Raw genomic sequence first — 10,219 nt, 5'->3', positions numbered from 1 at the left:
GTGTAGGCGTGGCGTGGGAACAGTCCTCTGGGGCAACAGCTGTGGCAAGCGAAGGGAAGCAAGCTGTGGACCTGCGCTTGTGCAGCCACTATGTTCGCCCTCGAATGCATCTTCAAGTTTGTTGGTTGCTACCGGCGCTCCCTGGGCGAGTATCTGGACACATCCAATTGGGTTAACTCTCGCAGAAAGCGCCCCAATCGTAATTTCAGCATAGAACGCACAATATTCACCAATATTACTTCCTATGCAAACAGCACTTTTGAGATCCAGCCTCTACTGCCAGCTGAACGTTGACAGACTCTCCAGACATAAGAGCGCATTAGAGTCAAACAATCTCACGTCAGTATAAGGTGGACGTCACAGCTCTGTGGAAGCGAGGTCGTCTCCTGTATTAGCCACGCTCAATATGGGATTGCCACATTTCGTCGCTAGGCAATGGAAACCTCGTAACTCCATCTGACAATGAAATCCACGTAACTCCATTACCAAATGTAGACAATTATGCCACATGACCTGTTGAAACCTTCCTTCGTCGAGCTGTACGGTGTCGCCATCTAGGGGCAATGTTGAAAAACTCACATCTCCAGCGATATGTAGTTTGTGCGGTAAACCTCGCATTTCCGGAATCGCCATTGTTAGTGTCCAGGGCGAACACATGCTCCGAGATTAAACCCGTTTTTGATAGTAACCTTTTTGACTGACAGACCCAACACTGCTTTATTGCTACAGATACGTGTTAGTATTTCTAGGTATTTATGTATTGTATTTTAATATACAGAATTAATAATCACCTCGTTAAATACAGTGTTGATTTACGAGTTTTCCATCGTGCGTAATGCAGACTGCACTCGGTACATACGAGGTTTTTATTTTAGAACTTAACAGAATCCTATACATTCTACAGTAACTATTTTGTTTTCAGCTATGGGTAAAAAGAGTAAATTCACTCTTCACCTTGTGAAACAAGCTGACAACGGGTCATATCGTATAAAATCACCGGAAGAAGATTCTAGTCAGAAAGAGTAGTAGACCTACAAAATGAAGGTAACTCGTAGTTTATATTGTTGCAATTCAAGTAAGATCCTTGTCTGACAGTTGAGGTGATTAAATTATTTAAATATTATTGATGACACTATTGTTTATGCTACAGATAAAGCGGAAAAAGAAGCCAATAGAGAGGCGAATTCCACTTCTGAGTTTTAAAGTCTTTTTGAACACAGCAGCGAGGATGATATCTCCAGTGGCAGTAGTGATGTATATGATCCAGATAAAAACAAAAATGACCATAGCAGTAACAACAGCATGGAAAATGACGATGACGAAGTTGATGTGGGAGTAAAAAGTACTAAGCAGCGCCGTAAAAGGAAAAGCAATCAATCACTTCAAAATTTGCACAAAGAAAAACGTACAGGATTATTTAGGAATGCAAAAAGATGAGTTTGGCAAAAAGAGACTAACAATGAGCAGGTTCGAATCCTGCCTCGGGCATGGATGTGTGTGATGTCCTTAGGTTAGTTAGGTTTAAGTAGTTCTAAGTTCTAGGGGACTAATGACCACAGCAGTTGAGTCCCATAGTGCTCAGAGCCATTTGAACCATTTTGAACAATGAGCAGAAGTAGGAGGGAAATGAAACCACGATGTACTTGTAAACATTCTTCCTTAAATCGGAATTGCAAGGATATTTCAGAAGAGCAGAGACAGCTAATATTTAATCATTTCTGGCATGATATGACTTGGGGTGAAAGAATTTTTTTTTATTAAAAGCCATGTCTACTACGTTCCAGTTAAAAGACGCATAAATAATTCAGAAGCTAATAAATCTCATCCTTCTAACACACTATATTACAATTTTGTAATAGAAAGACAGAGAAAAACTGTTTGCAAGACTGTGTTTCTGAATACTTTGTGCTTAGGCGAATGGAGAGTCAGAACGTGGGCATCAGGAAGAACGCTTGCAGAAGGGCCTCAAATGCAGGGGAGACCAACGAAAGTTTCAGGTGGACGACAATCAGCATTAGATTTTTTTGCAGAGTTGCCGAAACTGGAATCGCTTTACTGCCGTCGTCCTTCCACAAAACTCTACTTGGAACCTAACTGGCAGAGTAAATCAGAACTACATAGCGAATATATACAATTTTGCAAGAAAAGAGGACAAATCCCAGCTGCTTACAAACAGTTCTGCGAGATATTCGATGAAAATAATAACTTACGTTCGCTCAAAAAATACCAGTGCGATCTTTGTTGTTCTCACTAGACAGGCAATCTCTCAGACAATGAATACTCTTTGCATATGGCCCGAAAAACTGAGGCAAGGAAAGCGAAAAATAGTGATAAATTAGGACCAGTTAGAGTGTTTACTATGGACCTTCAAGCACTTCTGCTTTCTCCCAGACTAAAAGCATCGGCACTGTACTATAAAAGCAAACTAAAGGTCCACAACTTTACCATCTATGATTTAAAAAGTAACAATGGTTATTGTTACCTTTGGCACGAGAGTGAAGGTGGACTAACAGCTTCGGAATTAGCCAGTTTTCTCGTGCATTTTATAGAAACGTACGTCCAAAATGATTCAGAAGCTATTTTCTATAGCGACGGATGCACGTACCAGAATCGAAACTCAGTCATGAGCAATGCACTGGTTCATCTCGCCAATCATAAAGACAATACAACAGTGCAAAAATTTCTCCACCATAGAAAGGTTGTTAAAAAACAGACACATTTATACTCCTGCTGGCTATGTAGAAGTTTGTTCTCCCGCAAGACAAAGTCCTATACCTTATGTTGTCAATTATTTGGACCACGCGTTTTTCAAGTCCTATGATAAACTCTCGTTGTACTCCTCTATTCGGCCAGGATCCAAAATTGGGGATCCAACAGTGACTAATATCTGCTGTCTCAAGTATGATCCCTCCGGAAAAATTGAATATAAATTGAAATTCAGCGATACATGGAAACCACTTCCAAGAAGGATGTCAAACATACCCAGCTCATTTACAGTGCCCCCACTCTATAGTTCACCACTAAAGATCAGTGCAGAAAATTTACGCATTTGCAACAACTAAAGCTGGTCCTTCCTAAGAATGTGCATTCATTTTGTGACACACTGCCTCACCTTTGTAATGAGAGAACATTTCCGTGCCCAAAAAAGTGCAGCCGAAAATAAACTTGTTTACAGCCACCTATGACTGTGATAGTAGCAGTAATAGTAACAATAATAAAAGTTAATAAACTTCACAAATGTTTACAGTAATAAAAGTTTAATTAAAGCTAACAACATTCTTTCTATGTTTTTTAAACACTGCAATTTATTAACATCCAGATTCCAATATTTTGATAAATGTGAAATTATGCATTTCACTTTATATCTCTAACAATGTATCCTTACAGATGTTTCACAATACACAAATAATGCAAAGTTTAAGTAAGTTTTTTTTTAAACAAATTAAACATTTATTCATTTCAATTATTAACCGTGCACTCGTTACATGCCTTTTATCTCCATCACTACAAAAAAAAACAAAAAAAAAAACCCTGTGAAAAACCTCGTAACTCCAAAAACCGGCAGACAATTTGAAATGCATAATAAAGTCTTATGTACCAATGACCGGATTCATATTGTGTAGCAGAAACCACTACATTTGACTAATCAGGTCCCCATGTAATTTCTATAATTAGTTTTTTGTTTCTTCTGTAAAATTTGGCCAGTTTGAGTTACGAGGTTATCATTGCCTAGCGACGATTTGTTTTTAAATGACTTAAATGACATCTCAGTTATTCTCGAAGAGAAAACGGATGAAGCAAAAGAGAAAACGGATGAAGGAAACGGGACGGGACGGTGCAGGTGATTCAGATTGGAAACATAAAGGTAGCAAAAATCTGTAAACCACCAAACATGACTAGGGTCAAATAACTTCCAGTACCAGATCATCCCTTATCACAGTACGAAAATGATGACAATCTCATGCGAGACAATCGCTAGCCACTTAGTGAGTGTTTCCAAGGATCCAGCAAATAAAACAAATGTTCCGCGAAGTAAAGAAAGAACTTACCTAATTCAAGAAATCTCTACAGTTTAACCCAGAGTTCTCTTCTCCATTTACGACCACTGAACTGGAGTCAGCCCTTAGTCAGACGAAATGTGAAAAAGTTGCACGTGCACATGGGCTGTACCCGGACTTTTTAGTGCACAGTGGATCTACAACGTGGAGATGGTTAGTTCGCCTTTTAAATAAATGATCGCACAGGAACATTGCCAGCAGAATTTCAGAGATCTACAGTTATAGCTACAGAAATCCTTAGAAAGAAGGAATAACACTAGAACAGTTTCACGCAGTATCTCTGCTTGCTTGCGCATACAAACTGTTTGAAAGATCGGATACAGGACCAAATTAATTCTGTAACACCATCTGAACAAGAATGAGATTTTCACTCTGCAGCGGAGTGTGCGCTGATATGAAACTTCCTGGCAGATTAAAACTGTGTGCCCGACCGAGACTCGAACTCGGGACCTTTGCCTTTCGCGGGCAAGTGCTCTACCAACTGAGCTACCGAAGCACGACTCACGTCCGGTACTCACAGCTTTACTTCTGCCAGTATCCGTCTCCTACCTTCCAAACTTTACAGAAGCTCTGCGCAGAAGAGCTTCTGTAAAGTTTGGAAGGTAGGAGACGGATACTGGCAGAAGTAAAGCTGCGAGTACCGGACGTGAGTCGTGCTTCGGTAGCTCAGTTGGTAGAGCACTTGCCCGCGAAAGGCAAAGGTCCCGAGTTCGAGTCTCGGTCGGGCACACAGTTTTAATCTGCCAGGAAGTTTCACCATCTGAACAAGTTGGATTTTCGACCAAGCACAAAATACCGTGACCAATTGCTCTCCTCGACTGCTCACATAGCCGGCCGCGGTGGTCGAGCGGTTCTAGGTGCTTCAGCCCGGAACCGTGCTGCTGCTGCGATCGCAGGTTCGAATCCTGCCTCGGGTGTGGATGTGTGTGATATCCTTAGGTTAATTAGGTTTAAGTAGTTCTAAGTCCAGGGGACTGATGACCTCAGAAGTTACGTCCCGTAGTGCTTAGACCTATTTGAACCATTTTTGAACTACTCACATAAAAACTGGCTGCCAGAAGAAACTCGAGACAGGGATGGTTTTCGTTGTGCAGTCAGCAGTTTGTCACATGCTGTGATGCGATTGTCTAATATTGAAATTTCTGAAAACAGTAACTTGTAAGCCTCTACGTTAGCCTTGTGAGGTAACGGGCGAATTGCGGCGCCCTGAAAATGTTCGGAATTGGGGGGGCGACCGCACACGACGCTCGTCAAAGCCGCGGCCCGGCAGCAAACACGTGGTGTCAAACGTTAGCCGGACGAGAGGGGCTGCCCCAGCGCGTGGTCCAGCCGCGTGGCTGGGAATTCCGCTGTGACGAGGACGGTGCTTTGTGTCGATGAAAGAGAGTGCCAAAGATGGCGCACTTTGTGAAACCTTAATGGCAGACACTTCACAGTTCGTATAGAAATTAATAGTAGCCAGATGAATCATGGTGCCTCAAAAGGAAACATGTACATTACTATTATTTGCACGACCATTCTGATGGTGTAATCAGATCTTCAATATCTTCATTAGTTTAAAGTTTAATATCTGACGGTAAATTATACAAGTAACACCCAGCAACGAATTTCCAAAATTTAAACGCTTCATCCGATTTCGTCGATCGACGTGTCTTTAGAAACCTATTACTGTAAACCTAAATTGATGTAAGTTACAGGCGTGTAACTTGAGTAGTACAAGAGTTATTGGAGGTCAAAGTGGTCGATTACTATCGATGGCGTCAGGCCGTAAGTACTCCACAGTTACACGAAAGAACGGTAGCAGCTTGCTTATAAATATATTTATTCATCTATGTCTCTGTTTATATCCGATATATACTGTTCATAAAGAAATTCGTTAAATATTTACTGCGTTATAAAAAGCACAGAGACATTACGCTACTGGCCTACCTTTTGTTCTATTCCTTTGATATATATTTATTTAATTCGTTTATGTATCTAATAATGTGTGTTAGAGCGTGTTTATGGTCCAGCCGTAAGAACATTTATATAATTTCAAGTTATTTAAATGTAATTCCAGTACTTCGAATGTGTTTCAACACGTTTGTGAGTGTACATTTGCTTGGAGACATGGAGGGAGCGCTCTAGCCAGTCACAGCGCTCGTTACGAAGGGAGGCGACTACCGAAGTGAATGGCGGTAGTTCTGGCAGGGCGGCAGTTCTGGACGGTACGGCACAGGACATGGGAAGGGCTGGACGTGACGGACGCATGGAAAGACTTGGAGAGTGGAGCGGTTTGCGTGTGATCGCTGGTGATTTGCCGATTTGTGTACTTGTGAGATTTCCGTGGCTTCTACAGTGAAGAAGTAGTGTGCGTTTAGAAGTGAATATCTCGAGCGCTGTGTTGTTGTTCATAACTATTTACGTGCTGAAGGAATATATTGTTTCCCTGTTATTCAACTTATATTTTATTTAATTGCTGGACCATCGACACCAATAAGTGTTGTGCAGAAATATACCGTATTCTCAAAAGTACTTCTACTGTCGTACTCATCATTTACAGTCGTTAAGATAGTACCTGCAGATTTTATTTAATTGCACTCTTTCATTTATGAATTTATATGTTACATTCATAATTCGCTATTGCCGAGTGATAGAAACCTTCGACCATTCGATTAATGTGTGTATTCTTATCGTATACTGTAGACTCAGCAGTATTTGGCCTGTAATGCGGCAACTACGTATGCCAGCCCCTAGACAACGAGACCAGCCAAAACTTTTAATATTGCAACACTGAGTCGGAGGATGTGTAGTTATTTGAAGGCCCGCATCCTGTTAAACAACATGTTGAGCAATCGGCCGTTAAAAGTACACCAAGGTAAGAAGAAGAGCAGATAGCATGTAGACAACAATGGCTTGCCTCAAGGCTGTTCGTACGCCGGTGTTCGATCTCTACATAACAGACCTGCTAAACTTGACCTGCCGGAAATTCCAATATACAGATGACCTTGCAGTTTCAAATCAGAGTCAAGATCCTTTTGAATTTGAAGAAGAGCTAACACAAAGCCTCACTAAACTTTATGAATATTTTAAGCCGTGACGACTTACCAGTAACATCATAGTTCTGTCCAGCTCACCTTCGTCAAAAGGTGTCTGTCTACAACTTTTTCCAGCAAGTTTATAAAATTGAATCAGTCCTGCTACACGAAGGTTTACTCTCTCTGTCTAGGAAACAAATGAAATCCAGAAAACTAGCATATGGAGGAGTCCAGATGTTGTCCATTGGGTTCAATCGTACAGCTGTGTGGAAATGTGAGTGCTAGGCCACGAAAACTCTGAACCACGAACTTATTCACAACCCAATTCAAGTTTCTGGCATTTATCACCCAAGAGGGCCAAGTGGGTCTTTAGCATTTTCAGTGCACGTGAGTATGGCAATATTCAGACAATGAGCCACATTGTAAACCAGTGTCCCAACAAGCTTCTCACCGGCAGTGTGGTATCACGAGTCTACACGAAGCATCCAACAAGGTGTTCCACTGGATTGGGTCTTTCGACATTTGTCTGTAGTCTGGGACATTAAATGATTATATAGTGTAAATAGTTGCACTTGAGTATTTGTGGTTAAATATGTATAACAACTTTGTTGTTATAATTGATGCATACCACGATAATAGTAATAATAATGTAAGTAGGCTGTAGGTTTTCTTATTGGTAACGCCACGTAGCGCTCTGTAAGAAAATCACTGGTTGTGCTGTGTGCAGGCTGTGGCTAGTTTGCATTGTTGTCTGCCATTGTAGTGTTGGGCTGTTGGCTGTTAGCGGCGCGTAGAGTTGCGCAGTTGGAGGTGAGCCGCCAGCAGTGGTGGATGTGGGGAGAGAGATGGCGGAGTTTTGAAATTTGTAAGACTGGATGTCATGAACTGCTATATACATTATGACTTTTGAACACTATTAAGGTAAATACATTGTTTGTTCTCTATTAATATCTTTCATTTGCTAACTATGCCTATCAGTAGTTAGTGCCTTCCGTAGTTTGAATCTTTTATTTAGCTGGCAGTAGTGGCGCTCGCTGTATTGCAGTAGTTCGAGCAACCAAGATTTTTGTGAGGTAAGTGATTTGTGAAACGTATAGGTTAATGTTAGTCAGGGCTATTCTTTGTAGCGATTACTGAAAGTCAGATTGCGTTGCGCTAAAAATATTATGTGTCAGTTTAAGCACAGTCATATATAATTGTTCAAAGGGGACGTTTGAATAATAATAAACAGGCAATCAAAAGTGCAATTTAATAACCGATTAAATACGGTATGCCAAAATATTTAACATCCAAACTTTTCCTTTTTTTTAGATCACTGTCATAATATAGAACAATATCTGTTATATAATATGGAAGCAGATGAAGATCTATGTCACCCCTAAGTATCTTGTACAGTTACATACAGTAGTTCACCTGTAAACAAAGCTGAAAATGTCGAGAATGGTCACATATATGATGATAAAACATTTAAAAGTATTTCTTTTGTATTAACATATGAGTCATACAAGACACAAAGGGAGTTGATAGTTTGACGAAACTTCATCTTTGAGAGCTTGCTGCATGTGACCTCAAATCGTAAACTGTCAGTTTGTTTAGGGAGATGAATATACAAATCAATATACCCCCTCAAGAGACACCGCCTTAATGAAACAGTGTCCATGTGGGCGAGGGGGTTTGTATGATCCAATGAAGTGGAGGGCTATACCAGTGGTAGTGTAACTACCAGCAGGGCCTCCCAAGTCGGACAGGTCTCCATAGAGAATCCAGACGAAGTGTGTCTCACAACGTCCCGTCTACCGTCCTGTCCTGTCCTATCATATCCTACCCCATTCCATCGTATACTCTCCCTTGCTTTCCTTTTCCTCTCTGCGATTGTGTGGCAGCAGGCACAGTTCCCTAATGTGGACAGCGGAAGATTCTTGGCAACCAGGACAACGGTGATGCACATAGGCCTTACTGCGAAGGATGGATAGCACTCTGTAGTCACGGTGAGGACAAGCTATCTGAGGGGTAAGGTGTCCAGGCCAAGAGGTTCCAGCCCCATTGGACACCCAGGGGCTATGGGCTGATAACCTGCACCACCAAAAAACACATATCACAGAAACTAAAAGGAGAAACAGCTGGATGGATCTTAAGGAAAACCCATATTGGTTTTTGGAATGTAAGGACGTCGAAGGAAGCAGGAAGACTAAGAGAGGTTGAGAAAGAGATGGAGAACTACCGACTAGATATATTGGGACTAAGCGAAATATGGAGGCGAGAATCAGGGGAATTACAAACAAAAAATGGTGGAGTGCTGCTGTATGTGAGTCAGACAGGTGAGGACGCGATGCATAGGAATGGCGTAGGACTCTTATTATCTAAAAGCAGCAAGAAGAGCTTACTGGAGTGGAAACCAGTCTCAGAACGGATAACAACCACACACTTTAAAACAAATGTGCAATATGTCACTGTAATTCAATGCTATGCACCTACTGAAATAGCTAAAGGAGAATTAAAAGATGTATTTTCTACAGAGCTTAACGAAGTCTTTAGACAAACAAATTCTAGGGACATAAAAATTTTAATAGGTGACTTGAATGCAAAGGTTGGTTCAGAAAATGAAGGACTTGGACATATCATGGGTGCGCATGGCATGAGAATCAGATCTGTAAAGGTGAACTGTTGATAGATACGTGCACTGAACATGACCTAATATTGTTTCCACATCGTAGCTGCCATAAGAAAATGTGGGTTTCTCCAAACCACGTTACTGGAAATCAAACAGACCACGTAACCTTAAGTCCAAGTTTCGACATTCTCTGTTAGATGTCAGAAACAGAAGAGGAGCAGACGCTGGAATCACGACCACTGCATAGTTTTGGCGGAATTCAGACTGAAGATAGTGACAAATAGAACCAAGCCCAATCATAGGAGCAAGAAAATAGATGTGGCAAGATTAAAGGACCATCAGATCAAAGAAACATTTGCCCTTGAATTACAAAACAGATTCCAGGTCCTCTCTGAAGAAAACTTTACGGATGAGTGAACTGAAATAGGTTGACAAAAAATCAAAGATAGTTATTTAGATGTGGGAGAAAAAATCCTAGGATTTAAGGCACATCAAAGGAAGGAATGGATCTCTGATGATATATGGAATGAAAT

The 10,219-nt window shown here is 41.1% G+C and overlaps 2 non-coding genes across 2 annotated transcripts; one reads left to right on the top strand and one right to left on the bottom strand.

Annotated features, from left to right (window-relative positions):
• Positions 1-4,480: 4,480 nt before the first annotated feature.
• On the bottom strand, positions 4,481-4,555 carry Trnas-cga (transfer RNA serine (anticodon CGA)). The gene has a single exon. It is a non-coding gene; the product is annotated as a tRNA-Ser (tRNA).
• Positions 4,556-4,712: 157 nt separating this feature from the next.
• Trnas-cga (transfer RNA serine (anticodon CGA)) lies at positions 4,713-4,787 on the top strand. Its single transcript has one exon. It is a non-coding gene; the product is annotated as a tRNA-Ser (tRNA).
• The last annotated feature ends 5,432 nt before the right edge of the window (positions 4,788-10,219 follow it).

The sequence above is a fragment of the Schistocerca gregaria genome, chromosome 4 (assembly GCF_023897955.1).
Source record: "Schistocerca gregaria isolate iqSchGreg1 chromosome 4, iqSchGreg1.2, whole genome shotgun sequence".
Taxonomy (NCBI): domain Eukaryota; kingdom Metazoa; phylum Arthropoda; class Insecta; order Orthoptera; family Acrididae; genus Schistocerca; species Schistocerca gregaria.
The sequence above is the reverse complement of the archived record's forward strand: the minus strand, read 5'-3'. Positions and strand labels throughout refer to the sequence as shown.